Here is a 16,725-nt window from a genome sequence, read left to right on the forward strand (position 1 = left end):
TCATGCATGTAACATGTACGGAACACGGAATATCATGTTGAAGGAATCTATTCAAATTACATATCCCTAGGGTAGAATTCGCTCCAAGAGGGTTTTTCTGGGATCAAAGTGTGATTCTTGAAACTGGTGATAGGAGAAGCAACGAAGTCAAAGGAAATATTTCAAAGTGCATAAGTAAATTGTTTGGTGGTTGAAACATCTGTCATGCGCATGTTCACATCTCAGAAATGCATGTTTGAGGAATCCGTGATGCATGAAACATGTTGGGAATACGGAATGCCATGGTTATGTAAACAATGTAAATTACATGTGTATTGGTGAGAATTCGCTCAAAGAGTGTTTTCTACTGCCAAATGTCCGATTTTAGAACCTGGTGATACAAAAAACTTATGAAGTCAGAGTAAATATTTCAAAGTGTAATATATGCCTTCTTTGGTGGATGAAAGTTCACTAATCCACATGCTCACAACTCAGAAACGCATGTTTCTCGAATCCGTCATGCATGTATCATGTACGGAACCCGGAATGCCATGTTGATACAATTCATGTAAATTAAATATCTATTAGGTTGAATACACTCCAGAAGTATTCCTCTGTGAAAAATAAACGAATTCGAATCTTGTGTTAGGGAAAGCTTCTGAAAATGTGTACACGAGTCTATATGAAATTATTCCTTTTATAGAGGATGAAAAATCAGTAATCCACATGCTCACAACTCAGGCATGCATGTTTGTCGAATCCGTCATGCATGTAACATGTACGGAACACGGAATATCATGTTGAAGGAATCTATTCAAATTACATATCCCTAGGGTAGAATTCGCTCCAAGAGGGTTTTTCTGGGATCAAAGTGTGATTCTTGAAACTGGTGATAGGAGAAGCAACGAAGTCCAAGGAACTATTTCAAAGTGCATAAGTAACTTGTTTGGTGGTTGAAACATCTGTCATGCGCATGTTCACATCTCAGAAATGCATGTTTGAGGAATCCGTGATGCATGAAACATGTTGGGAATACGGAATGCCATGGTTATGTAAACAATGTAAATTACATGTGTATTGGTGAGAATTCGCTCAAAGAGTGTTTTCTACTGCCAAATATCCGATTTTAGAACCAGGTGATACAAAAAACTTATGAAGTCAGAGTAAATATTTCAAAGTGAAATATATGCCTCCTTTGGTGGATGAAAGTTCACTAATCCACATGCTCACAACTCAGAAACGCATGCTTCTCGAATCCGTCATGCATGTATCATGTACGGAACCCGGAATGCCATGTTGATGGAATTCATGTAAATTATATATCTATTAGGTTGAATACACTCCAGAAGTATTCTTCTGTGAAAAATGAACGAATTCGAATTTTGTGTTAGGGAAAGCTTGTGAAAATGTGTACACGAGTCTATATGAAATTATTCCTTTTATAGAGGATGAAAAATCAGTAATCATCATGCTCACAACTCAGGAATGCATGTTTGTCGAATCTGTCATGCATGCAACATGTACGGAACTCGGAATATCATGTTGAAGGAATCTATTCAAATTACATATCTCTAGGGTAGAATTCGCTCCAAGAGGGTTTTTCTGGGATCAAAGTGTGATTCTTGAAACTGGTGATAGGAGAAGCAACGAAGTCCAAGGAACTATTTCAAAGTGCATATGTAACTTGTTTGGTGGTTGAAACATCTGTCATGCGCATGTTCACAGCTCAGAAATGCATGTTTGAGGAATCCGTGATGCATGAAACATGTTGGGAATACGGAATGCCATGGTAATGTAAACAATGTAAATTACATGTGTATTGGTGAGAATTCGCTCAAAGAGAGTTTTCTACTGCCAAATGTCCGATTTTAGAACCTGGTGATACAAAAAACTTATGAAGTCAGAGTAAATATTTCAAAGTGTAATATATGCCTTCTTTGGTGGATGAAAGTTCACTAATCCACATGCTCACAACTCAGAAACGCATGTTTCTCGAATCCGTCATGCATGTATCATGTATGGAACCCGGAATGCCATGTTGATACAATTCATGTAAATTAAATATCTATTAGGTTGAATACACTCCAGAAGTATTCCTCTGTGAAAAATAAACGAATTCGAATCTTGTGTTAGGGAAAGCTTCTGAAAATGTGTACACGAGTCTATATGAAATTATTCCTTTTATAGAGGATGAAAAATCAGTAATCCACATGCTCACAACTCAGGCATGCATGTTTGTCGAATCCGTCATGCATGTAACATGTACGGAACACTTAATATCATGTTGAATGAATCTATTCAAATTACATATCCCTAGGGTAGAATTCGCTCCAAGAGGGTTTTTCTGGGATCAAAGTGTGATTCTTGAAACTGGTGATAGGAGAAGCAACGAAGTCAAAGGAAATATTTCAAAGTGCATAAGTAACTTGTTTGGTGGTTGAAACATCTGTCATGCGCATGTTCACAGCTCAGAAATGCATGTTTGAGGAATCCGTGATGCATGAAACATGTTCGGAATACGGAATGCCATGGTTATGTAAACAATGGAAATTACATGTGTATTGGTGAGAATTCGCTCAAAGTGTGTTTTCTACTGCCAAATGTCCGATTTTAGAACCTGGTGATACAAAAAACTTATGAAGTCAGAGTAAATATTTCAAAGTTAAATATATGCCTCCTTTGGTGGATGAAAGTTCACTAATCCACATGCTCACAACACAGAAACGCATGCTTCTCGAATCCGTCATGCTTGTATCATGTACGGAACCCGGAATGCCATGTTGATGGAATTCATGTAAATTATATATCTGTAAGGTTGAATTCACTCCAGAAGTATTCTTCTGTGAAAAATGAACGAATTCGTATCTTGTGTTAGGGAAAGCTTGTGAAAATGTGTACACGAGTCTATATGAAATTATTCCTTTTATAGAGGATGAAAAATCAGTAATCCACATGCTCACAACTCAGGAATGCATGTTTGTCGAATCCGTCATGCATGTAACATGTACGGAACTCGGAATACCATGTTGAAGGAATCTATTCAAATTACATATCTCTAGGGTAGAATTCGCTCCAAGAGGGTTTTTCTGGGATCAAAGTGTGATTCTTAAAACTGGTGATAGGAGAAGCAACGAAGTCCAAGGAACTATTTCAATGTGCATATGTAACTTGTTTGGTGGTTGAAACATCTGTCATGCGCATGTTCACAGCTCAGAAATGCATGTTTGAGGAATCCGTGATGCATGAAACATGTTGGGAATACGGAATGCCATGGTAATGTAAACAATGTAAATTACATGTGTATTGGTGAGAATTCGCACAAAGAGTGTTTTCTACTGCCAAATGACCGATTTTAGAACCTGGTGATACAAAAAACTTATGAAGTCAGAGTAAATATTTCAAAGTGTAATATATGCCTTCTTTGGTGGATGAAACTTCACTAATCCAAATGCTCACAACTCAGAAACTCATGTTTCTCGAATCCGTCATGCATGTATCATGTACGGAACCCGGAATGCCATGTTGATACAATTCATGTAAATTAAATATCTATTAGGTTGAATACACTCCAGAAGTATTCCTCTGTGAAAAATAAACGAATTCGAATCTTGTGTTAGGGAAAGCTTCTGAAAATGTGTACACGAGTCTATATGAAATTATTCCTTTTATAGAGGATGAAAAATCAGTAATCCACATGCTCACAACTCAGAAACGCATGCTTCTCGAATCCGTCATGCATGTATCATGTACGGAACCCGGAATGCTATGTTGATGGAATTCATGTAAATTATATATCTATTAGGTTGAATACACTCCAGAAGTATTCTTCTGTGAAAAATGAACGAATTCGAATTTTGTGTTAGGGAAAGCTTGTGAAAATGTGTACACGACTCTATATGAAATTATTCCTTTTATAGAGGATGAAAAATCAGTAATCAACATGCTCACAACTCAGGAATGCATGTTTGTCGAATCTGTCATGCATGCAACATGTACGGAACTCGGAATATCATGTTGAAGGAATCTATTCAAATTACATATCTCTAGGGTAGAATTCGCTCCAAGAGGGTTTTTCTGGGATCAAAGTGTGATTCTTGAAACTGGTGATAGGAGAAGCAACGAAGTCCAAGGAACTATTTCAAAGTGCATATGTAACTTGTTTGGTGGTTGAAACATCTGTCATGCGCATGTTCACAGCTCAGAAATGCATGTTTGAGGAATCCGTGATGCATGAAACATGTTGGGAATACGGAATGCCATGGTAATATAAACAATGTAAATTACATGTGTATTGGTGAGAATTCGCTCAAAGAGTGTTTTCTACTGCCAAATGTCCGATTTTAGAACCTGGTGATACAAAAAACTTATGAAGTCAGAGTAAGTATTTCAAAGTGTAATATATGCCTTTTTTGGTGGATGAAAGTTCACTAATCCACATGCTCACAACTCAGAAACGCATGTTTCTCGAATCCGTCATGCATGTATCATGTACGGAACCCGGAATTCCATGTTGATGGAATTCATGTAAATTAAATATCTATTAGGTTGAATACACTCCAGAAGTATTCTTCTGTGAAAAATGAACGAATTCGAAACTTGTGTTAGGGAAAGCTTGTGAAAATGTGTACACGAGTCTATATGAAATTATTCCTTTTATAGAGGATGAAAAATCAGTAATCCACATGCTCACAACTCAGGAATGCATGTTTGTCGAATCCGTCTTGCATGTAACATGTACGGAACACGGAATATCATGTTGAAGGAATCTATTCAAATTACATATCTCTAGGGTAGAATTCGCTCCAAGAGGGTTTTTCTGGGATCAAAGTGTGATTCTTGAAACTGGTGATAGGAGAAGCAACGAAGCCCAAGGAACTATTTCAAAGTGCATATGTAACTTGTTTGGTGGTTGAAACATCTGTCATGCGCATGTTCACAGCTCAGAAATGCATGTTTGAGGAATCCGTGATGCATGAAACATGTTTGGAATACGGAATGCCATGGTTACGTAAACAATCTAAATTACATCTGTATTGGTGAGAATTCGCTCAAAGAGTGTTTTCTACTGCCAAATGTCCGATTTTAGAACCTGGTGATACAAAAAACTTATGAAGTCAGAGTAAATATTTCAAAGTGAAATATATGCCTCCTTTGGTGGATGAAAGTTCACTAATCCACATGCTCACAACTGAGAAACGCATGCTTCTCGAATCCGTCATGCTTGTATCATGTACGGAACCCGGAATGCCATGTTGATGGAATTCATGTAAATTATATATCTATTAGGTTGAATACACTCCAGAAGTATTCTTCTGTGAAAAATGAACGAATTCGAATCTTGTGTTAGGGAAAGCTTGTGAAAATGTGTACACGAGTCTATATGAAATTATTCCTTTTATAGAGGATGAAAAATCAGTAATCCACATGCTCACAACTCAGGCATGCATGTTTGTCGAATCCGTCATGCATGTAACATGTACGGAACTCGGAATATCATGTTGAAGGAATCTATTCAAATTACATATCTCTAGGGTAGAATTCGCTCCAAGAGGGTTTTTCTGGGATCAAAGTGTGATTCTTAAAACTGGTGATAGGAGAAGAAACGAAGTCAAAGGAAATATTTCAAAGTGCATAAGTAACTTGTTGGGTGGTTGAAACATCTGTCATGCGCATGTTCACATCTCAGAAATGCATGTTTGAGGAATCCGTGATGCATAAAACATGTTGGGAATACGGAATGCCATGGTTATGTAAACAATGTAAATTACATGTGTATTGGTGAGAATTCGCTCAAAGAGTGTTTTCTACTGCCAAATGTCCGATTTTAGAACCAGGTGATACAAAAAAATTATGAAGTCAGAGTAAATATTTCAAAGTGAAATATATGCCTCCTTTGGTGTATGAAAGTTCACTAATCCACATGCTCACAACTCAGAAACGCATGCTTCTCGAATCCGTCATGCATGTATCATGTACGGAACCCGGAATGCTATGTTGATGGAATTCATGTAAATTATATATCTATTAGGTTGAATACACTCCAGAAGTATTCTTCTGTGAAAAATGAACGAATTCGAATTTTGTGTTAGGGAAAGCTTGTGAAAATGTGTACACGAGTCTATATGAAATTATTCCTTTTATAGAGGATGAAAAATCAGTAATCAACATGCTCACAACTCAGGAATGCATGTTTGTCGAATCTGTCATGCATGCAACATGTACGGAACTCGGAATATCATGTTGAAGGAATCTATTCAAATTACATATCTCTAGGGTAGAATTCGCTCCAAGAGGGTTTTTCTGGGATCAAAGTGTGATTCTTGAAACTGGTGATAGGAGAAGCAACGAAGTCCAAGGAACTATTTCAAAGTGCATATGTAACTTGTTTGGTGGTTGAAACATCTGTTATGCGCATGTTCACAGCTCAGAAATGCATGTTTGAGGAATCCGTGATGCATGAAACATGTTGGGAATACGGAATGCCATGGTAATATAAACAATGTAAATTACATGTGTATTGGTGAGAATTCGCTCAAAGAGTGTTTTCTACTGCCAAATGTCCGATTTTAGAACCTGGTGATACAAAAAACTTATGAAGTCAGAGTAAGTATTTCAAAGTGTAATATATGCCTTTTTTGGTGGATGAAAGTTCACTAATCCACATGCTCACAACTCAGAAACGCATGTTTCTCGAATCCGTCATGCATGTATCATGTACGGAACCAGGAATGCCATGTTGATGGAATTCATGTAAATTAAATATCTATTAGGTTGAATACACTCCAGAAGTATTCTTCTGTGAAAAATGAACGAATTCGAAACTTGTGTTAGGGAAAGCTTGTGAAAATGTGTACACGAGTCTATATGAAATTATTCCTTTTATAGAGGATGAAAAATCAGTAATCCACATGCTCACAACTCAGGAATGCATGTTTGTCGAATCCGTCTTGCATGTAACATGTACGGAACACGGAATATCATGTTGAAGGAATCTATTCAAATTACATATCTCTAGGGTAGAATTCGCTCCAAGAGGGTTTTTCTGGGATCAAAGTGTGATTCTTGAAACTGGTGATAGGAGAAGCAACGAAGTCCAAGGAACTATTTCAAAGTGCATATGTAACTTGTTTGGTGGTTGAAACATCTGTCATGCGCATGTTCACAGCTCAGAAATGCATGTTTGAGGAATCCGTGATGCATGAAACATGTTTGGAATACGGAATGCCATGGTTATGTAAACAATCTAAATTACATCTGTATTGGTGAGAATTCGCTCAAAGAGTGTTTTCTACTGCCAAATGTCCGATTTTAGAACCTGGTGATACAAAAAACTTATGAAGTCAGAGTAAATATTTCAAAGTGAAATATATGCCTCCTTTGGTGGATGAAAGTTCACTAATCCACATGCTCACAACTGAGAAACGCATGCTTCTAGAATCCGTCATGCTTGTATCATGTACGGAACCCGGAATGCCATGTTGATGGAATTCATGTAAATTATATATCTATTAGGTTGAATACACTCCAGAAGTATTCTTCTGTGAAAAATGAACGAATTCGAATCTTGTGTTAGGGAAAGCTTGTGAAAATGTGTACACGAGTCTATATGAAATTATTCCTTTTATAGAGGATGAAAAATCAGTAATCCACATGCTCACAACTCAGGCATGCATGTTTGTCGAATCCGTCATGCATGTAACATGTACGGAACTCGGAATATCATGTTGAAGGAATCTATTCAAATTACATATCTCTAGGGTAGAATTCGCTCCAAGAGGGTTTTTCTGGGATCAAAGTGTGATTCTTAAAACTGGTGATAGGAGAAGCAACGAAGTCCAAGGAACTATTTCAAAGTGCATATGTAACTTGTTTGGTGGTTGAAACATCTGTCATGCGCATGTTCACAGCTCAGAAATGCATGTTTGAGGAATCCGTGATGCATGAAACATGTTGGGAATACGGAATGCCATGGTAATGTAAACAATGTAAATTACATGTGTATTGGTGAGAATTCGCTCAAAGAGGGTTTTCTACTGCCAAATGTCCGATTTTAGAACCTGGTGATACAAAAAACTTATGAAGTCAGAGTAAATATTTCAAAGTGTAATATATGCCTTCTTTGGTGGATGAAAGTTCACTAATCCACATGCTCACAACTCAGAAACGCATGTTTCTCGAATCCGTCATGCATGTATCATGTACGGAACCCGGAATGCCATGTTGATACAATTCATGTAAATTAAATATCTATTAGGTTGAATACACTCCAGAAGTATTCCTCTGTGAAAAATAAACGAATTCGAATCTTGTGTTAGGGAAAGCTTCTGAAAATGTGTACACGAGTCTATATGAAATTATTCCTTTTATAGAGGATGAAAAATCAGTAATCCACATGCTCACAACTCAGGCATGCATGTTTGTCGAATCCGTCATGCATGTAACATGTACGGAACACTTAATATCATGTTGAAGGAATCTATTCAAATTACATATCCCTAGGGTAGAATTCGCTCCAAGAGGGTTTTTCTGGGATCAAAGTGTGATTCTTGAAACTGGTGATAGGAGAAGCAACGAAGTCAAAGGAAATATTTCAAAGTGCATAAGTAACTTGTTTGGTGGTTGAAACATCTGTCATGCGCATGTTCACAGCTCAGAAATGCATGTTTGAGGAATCCGTGATGCATGAAACATGTTCGGAATACGGAATGCCATGGTTATGTAAACAATGGAAATTACATGTGTATTGGTGAGAATTCGCTCAAAGAGTGTTTTCTACTGCCAAATGTCCGATTTTAGAACCTGGTGATACAAAAAACTTATGAAGTCAGAGTAAATATTTCAAAGTGAAATATATGCCTCCTTTGGTGGATGAAAGTTCACTAATCCACATGCTCACAACACAGAAACGCATGCTTCTCGAATCCATCATGCTTGTATCATGTACGGAACCCGGAATGCCATGTTGATGGAATTCATGTAAATTATATATCTGTAAGGTTGAATACACTCCAGAAGTATTCTTCTGTGAAAAATGAACGAATTCGTATCTTGTGTTAGGGAAAGCTTGTGAAAATGTGTACACGAGTCTATATGAAATTATTCCTTTTATAGAGGATGAAAAATCAGTAATCCACATGCTCACAACTCAGGAATGCATGTTTGTCGAATCCGTCATGCATGTAACATGTACGGAACTCGGAATACGATGTTGAAGGAATCTATTCAAATTACATATCTCTAGGGTAGAATTCGCTCCAAGAGGGTTTTTCTGGGATCAAAGTGTGATTCTTGAAACTGGTGATAGGAGAAGCAACGAAGTCCAAGGAACTATTTCAAAGTGCATATGTAACTTGTTTGGTGGTTGAAACATCTGTCATGCGCATGTTCACAGCTCAGAAATGCATGTTTGAGGAATCCGTGATGCATGAAACATGTTGGGAATACGGAATGCCATGGTAATATAAACAATGTAAATTACATGTGTATTGGTGAGAATTCGCTCAAAGAGTGTTTTCTACTGCCAAATGTCCGATTTTAGAACCTGGTGATACAAAAAACTTATGAAGTCAGAGTAAATATTTCAAAGTGTAATATATGCCTTCTTTGGTGCATGAAAGTTCACTAATCCACATGCTCACAACTCAGAAACGCATGTTTCTCGAATCCGTCATGCATGTATCATGTACGGAACCCGGAATGCCATGTTGATACAATTCATGTAAATTAAATATCTATTAGGTTGAATACACTCCAGAAGTATTCCTCTGTGAAAAATAAACGAATTCGAATCTTGTGTTAGGGAAAGCTTCTGAAAATGTGTACACGAGTCTATATGAAATTATTCCTTTTATAGAGGATGAAAAATCAGTAATCCACATGCTCACAACTCAGGCATGCATGTTTGTCGAATCCGTCATGCATGTAACATGTACGGAACACGGAATATCATGTTGAAGGAATCTATTCAAATTACATATCCCTAGGGTAGAATTCGCTCCAAGAAGGTTTTTCTGGGATCAAAGTGTGATTCTTGAAACTGGTGATAGGAGAAGCAACGAAGTCAAAGGAAATATTTCAAAGTGCATAAGTAACTTGTTTGGTGGTTGAAACATCTGTCATGCGCATGTTCACAGCTCAGAAATGCATGTTTGAGGAATCCGTGATGCATGAAACATGTTCGGAATACGGAATGCCATGGTTATGTAAACAATGGAAATTACATGTGTATTGGTGAGAATTCGCTCAAAGAGTGTTTTCTACTGCCAAATGTCCGATTTTAGAACCTGGTGATACATAAAACTTATGAAGTCTGAGTAAATATTTCAAAGTGTAATATATGCCTTCTTTGGTGGATGAAAGTTCACTAATCCACATGCTCACCACTCAGAAACGCATGTTTCTCGAATCCGTCATGCATGTATCATGTACGGAACCAGGAATGCCATGTTGATAGAATTCAGGTAAATTAAATATCTATCAGGTTGGATACACTCCAGAAGAATTCTTCTGTGAAAAATGAACGAATTCGAAACTTGTGTTAGGGAAAGCTTGTGAAAATGTGTACACGAGGCTATATGAAATTATTCCTTTTATAGAGGATGAAAAATCAGTAATCCACATGCTCACAACTCAGGAATGCATGTTTGTCGAATCCGTCATGCATGTAACATGTACGGAACACGGAATATCATGTTGAAGGAATCTATTCAAATTACATATCTCTAGGGTAGAATTCGCTCCAAGAGGGTTTTTCTGGGATCAAAGTGTGATTCTTGAAACTGGTGATAGGAGAAGCAACGAAGTCCAAGGAACTATTTCAAAGTGCATAAGTAACTTGTTTGGTGGTTGAAACATCTGTCATGCGCATGTTCACAGCTCAGAAATGCATGTTTGAGGAATCCGTGATGCATGAAACATGTTGGGAATACGGAATGCCATGGTTATGTAAACAATGTAAATTACATGTGTATTGGTGAGAATTCGCTCAAAGAGTGTTTTCTACTGCCAAATGTCCGATTTTAGAACCTGGTGATACAAAAAACTTATGAAGTCAGAGTAAGTATTTCAAAGTGTAATATATGCCTTCTTTGGTGGATGAAAGTTAACTAATCCACATGCTCACAGCTCAGAAACGCATGTTTCTCGAATCCGTCATGCATGTATCATGTACGGAACCCGGAATGCCATGTTGATACAATTCATGTAAATTATATATCTATTAGGTTGAATACACTCCAGAAGTATTCCTCTGTGAAAAATAAACGAATTCGAATCTTGTGTTAGGGAAAGCTTCTGAAAATGTGTACACGAGTCTATATGAAATTATTCCTTTTATAGAGGATGAAAAATCAGTAATCCACATGCTCACAACTCAGGCATGCATGTTTGTCGAATCCGTCATGCATGTAACATGTACGGAACACTTAATATCATGTTGAAGGAATCTATTCAAATTACATATCCCTAGGGTAGAATTCGCTCCAAGAGGGTTTTTCTGGGATCAAAGTGTGATTCTTGAAACTGGTGATAGGAGAAGCAACGAAGTCAAAGGAAATATTTCAAAGTGCATAAGTAACTTGTTTGGTGGTTGAAACATCTGTCATGCGCATGTTCACAGATCAGAAATGCATGTTTGAGGAATCCGTGATGCATGAAACATGTTCGGAATACGGAATGCCATGGTTATGTAAACAATGGAAATTACATGTGTATTGGTGAGAATTCGCTCAAAGAGTGTTTTCTACTGCCAAATGTCCGATTTTAGAACCTGGTGATACAAAAAACTTATGAAGTCAGAGTAAATATTTCAAAGTGAAATATATGCCTCCTTTGGTGGATGAAAGTTCACTAATCCACATGCTCACAACACAGAAACGCATGCTTCTCGAATCCATCATGCTTGTATCATGTACGGAACCCGGAATGCCATGTTGATGGAATTCATGTAAATTATATATCTGTAAGGTTGAATACACTCCAGAAGTATTCTTCTGTGAAAAATGAACGAATTCGTATCTTGTGTTAGGGAAAGCTTGTGAAAATGTGTACACGAGTCTATATGAAATTATTCCTTTTATAGAGGATGAAAAATCAGTAATCCACATGCTCACAACTCAGGAATGCATGTTTGTCGAATCCGTCATGCATGTAACATGTACGGAACTCGGAATACGATGTTGAAGGAATCTATTCAAATTACATATCTCTAGGGTAGAATTCGCTCCAAGAGGGTTTTTCTGGGATCAAAGTGTGATTCTTGAAACTGGTGATAGGAGAAGCAACGAAGTCCAAGGAACTATTTCAAAGTGCATATGTAACTTGTTTGGTGGTTGAAACATCTGTCATGCGCATGTTCACAGCTCAGAAATGCATGTTTGAGGAATCCGTGATGCATGAAACATGTTGGGAATACGGAATGCCATGGTAATATAAACAATGTAAATTACATGTGTATTGGTGAGAATTCGCTCAAAGAGTGTTTTCTACTGCCAAATGTCCGATTTTAGAACCTGGTGATACAAAAAACTTATGAAGTCAGAGTAAATATTTCAAAGTGTAATATATGCCTTCTTTGGTGCATGAAAGTTCACTAATCCACATGCTCACAACTCAGAAACGCATGTTTCTCGAATCCGTCATGCATGTATCATGTACGGAACCCGGAATGCCATGTTGATACAATTCATGTAAATTAAATATCTATTAGGTTGAATACACTCCAGAAGTATTCCTCTGTGAAAAATAAACGAATTCGAATCTTGTGTTAGGGAAAGCTTCTGAAAATGTGTACACGAGTCTATATGAAATTATTCCTTTTATAGAGGATGAAAAATCAGTAATCCACATGCTCACAACTCAGGCATGCATGTTTGTCGAATCCGTCATGCATGTAACATGTACGGAACACGGAATATCATGTTGAAGGAATCTATTCAAATTACATATCCCTAGGGTAGAATTCGCTCCAAGAGGGTTTTTCTGGGATCAAAGTGTGATTCTTGAAACTGGTGATAGGAGAAGCAACGAAGTCAAAGGAAATATTTCAAAGTGCATAAGTAACTTGTTTGGTGGTTGAAACATCTGTCATGCGCATGTTCACATCTCAGAAATGCATGTTTGAGGAATCCGTGATGCATGAAACATGTTCGGAATACGGAATGCCATGGTTATGTAAACAATGGAAATTACATGTGTATTGGTGAGAATTCGCTCAAAGAGTGTTTTCTACTGCCAAATGTCCGATTTTAGAACCTGGTGATACATAAAACTTATGAAGTCTGAGTAAATATTTCAAAGTGTAATATATGCCTTCTTTGGTGGATGAAAGTTCACTAATCCACATGCTCACCACTCAGAAACGCATGTTTCTCGAATCCGTCATGCATGTATCATGTACGGAACCAGGAATGCCATGTTGATAGAATTCAGGTAAATTAAATATCTATCAGGTTGGATACACTCCAGAAGAATTCTTCTGTGAAAAATGAACGAATTCGAAACTTGTGTTAGGGAAAGCTTGTGAAAATGTGTACACGAGGCTATATGAAATTATTCCTTTTATAGAGGATGAAAAATCAGTAATCCACATGCTCACAACTCAGGAATGCATGTTTGTCGAATCCGTCATGCATGTAACATGTACGGAACACGGAATATCATGTTGAAGGAATCTATTCAAATTACATATCTCTAGGGTAGAATTCGCTCCAAGAGGGTTTTTCTGGGATCAAAGTGTGATTCTTGAAACTGGTGATAGGAGAAGCAACGAAGTCCAAGGAACTATTTCAAAGTGCATAAGTAACTTGTTTGGTGGTTGAAACATCTGTCATGCGCATGTTCACAGCTCAGAAATGCATGTTTGAGGAATCCGTGATGCATGAAACATGTTGGGAATACGGAATGCCATGGTTATGTAAACAATGTAAATTACATGTGTATTGGTGAGAATTCGCTCAAAGAGTGTTTTCTACTGCCAAATGTCCGATTTTAGAACCTGGTGATACAAAAAACTTATGAAGTCAGAGTAAGTATTTCAAAGTGTAATATATGCCTTCTTTGGTGGATGAAAGTTAACTAATCCACATGCTCACAGCTCAGAAACGCATGTTTCTCGAATCCGTCATGCATGTATCATGTACGGAACCCGGAATGCCATGTTGATACAATTCATGTAAATTATATATCTATTAGGTTGAATACACTCCAGAAGTATTCCTCTGTGAAAAATAAACGAATTCGAATCTTGTGTTAGGGAAAGCTTCTGAAAATGTGTACACGAGTCTATATGAAATTATTCCTTTTATAGAGGATGAAAAATCAGTAATCCACATGCTCACAACTCAGGCATGCATGTTTGTCGAATCCGTCATGCATGTAACATGTACGGAACACTTAATATCATGTTGAAGGAATCTATTCAAATTACATATCCCTAGGGTAGAATTCGCTCCAAGAGGGTTTTTCTGGGATCAAAGTGTGATTCTTGAAACTGGTGATAGGAGAAGCAACGAAGTCAAAGGAAATATTTCAAAGTGCATAAGTAACTTGTTTGGTGGTTGAAACATCTGTCATGCGCATGTTCACAGCTCAGAAATGCATGTTTGAGGAATCCGTGATGCATGAAACATGTTCGGAATACGGAATGCCATGGTTATGTAAACAATGGAAATTACATGTGTATTGGTGAGAATTCGCTCAAAGAGTGTTTTCTACTGCCAAATGTCCGATTTTAGAACCTGGTGATACAAAAAACTTATGAAGTCAGAGTAAATATTTCAAAGTGAAATATATGCCTCCTTTGGTGGATGAAAGTTCACTAATCCACATGCTCACAACACAGAAACGCATGCTTCTCGAATCCATCATGCTTGTATCATGTACGGAACCCGGAATGCCATGTTGATGGAATTCATGTAAATTATATATCTGTAAGGTTGAATACACTCCAGAAGTATTCTTCTGTGAAAAATGAACGAATTCGTATCTTGTGTTAGGGAAAGCTTGTGAAAATGTGTACACGAGTCTATATGAAATTATTCCTTTTATAGAGGATGAAAAATCAGTAATCCACATGCTCACAACTCAGGAATGCATGTTTGTCGAATCCGTCATGCATGTAACATGTACGGAACTCGGAATACGATGTTGAAGGAATCTATTCAAATTACATATCTCTAGGGTAGAATTCGCTCCAAGAGGGTTTTTCTGGGATCAAAGTGTGATTCTTGAAACTGGTGATAGGAGAAGCAACGAAGTCCAAGGAACTATTTCAAAGTGCATATGTAACTTGTTTGGTGGTTGAAACATCTGTCATGCGCATGTTCACAGCTCAGAAATGCATGTTTGAGGAATCCGTGATGCATGAAACATGTTGGGAATACGGAATGCCATGGTAATATAAACAATGTAAATTACATGTGTATTGGTGAGAATTCGCTCAAAGAGTGTTTTCTACTGCCAAATGTCCGATTTTAGAACCTGGTGATACAAAAAACTTATGAAGTCAGAGTAAATATTTCAAAGTGTAATATATGCCTTCTTTGGTGCATGAAAGTTCACTAATCCACATGCTCACAACTCAGAAACGCATGTTTCTCGAATCCGTCATGCATGTATCATGTACGGAACCCGGAATGCCATGTTGATACAATTCATGTAAATTAAATATCTATTAGGTTGAATACACTCCAGAAGTATTCCTCTGTGAAAAATAAACGAATTCGAATCTTGTGTTAGGGAAAGCTTCTGAAAATGTGTACACGAGTCTATATGAAATTATTCCTTTTATAGAGGATGAAAAATCAGTAATCCACATGCTCACAACTCAGGCATGCATGTTTGTCGAATCCGTCATGCATGTAACATGTACGGAACACGGAATATCATGTTGAAGGAATCTATTCAAATTACATATCCCTAGGGTAGAATTCGCTCCAAGAGGGTTTTTCTGGGATCAAAGTGTGATTCTTGAAACTGGTGATAGGAGAAGCAACGAAGTCAAAGGAAATATTTCAAAGTGCATAAGTAACTTGTTTGGTGGTTGAAACATCTGTCATGCGCATGTTCACATCTCAGAAATGCATGTTTGAGGAATCCGTGATGCATGAAACATGTTCGGAATACGGAATGCCATGGTTATGTAAACAATGTAAATTACATGTGTATTGGTGAGAATTCGCTCAAAGAGTGTTTTCTACTGCCAAATGTCCGATTTTAGAACCAGGTGATACAAAAAAATTATGAAGTCAGAGTAAATATTTCAAAGTGAAATATATGCCTCCTTTGGTGTATGAAAGTTCACTAATCCACATGCTCACAACTCAGAAACGCATGCTTCTCGAATCCGTCATGCATGTATCATGTACGGAACCTGGAATGCTATGTTGATGGAATTCATGTAAAATATATATCTATTAGGTTGAATAAACTCCAGAAGTATTCTTCTGTGAAAAATGAACGAATTCGAATTTTGTGTTAGGGAAAGCTTGTGAAAATGTGTACACGAGTCTATATGAAATTATTCCTTTTATAGAGGATGAAAAATCAGTAATCCACATGCTCACAACTCAGGAATGCATGTTTGTCGAATCTGTCATGCATGCAACATGTACGGAACTCGGAATATCATGTTGAAGGAATCTATTCAAATTACATATCTCTAGGGTAGAATTCGCTCCAAGAGGGTTTTTCTGGGATCAAAGTGTGATTCTTGAAACTGGTGATAGGAGAAGCAACGAAGTCCAAGGA

This window comes from Vicugna pacos, unplaced genomic scaffold, assembly GCF_048564905.1.
Source record: "Vicugna pacos unplaced genomic scaffold, VicPac4 scaffold_20, whole genome shotgun sequence".
Lineage (NCBI taxonomy): Eukaryota > Metazoa > Chordata > Mammalia > Artiodactyla > Camelidae > Vicugna > Vicugna pacos.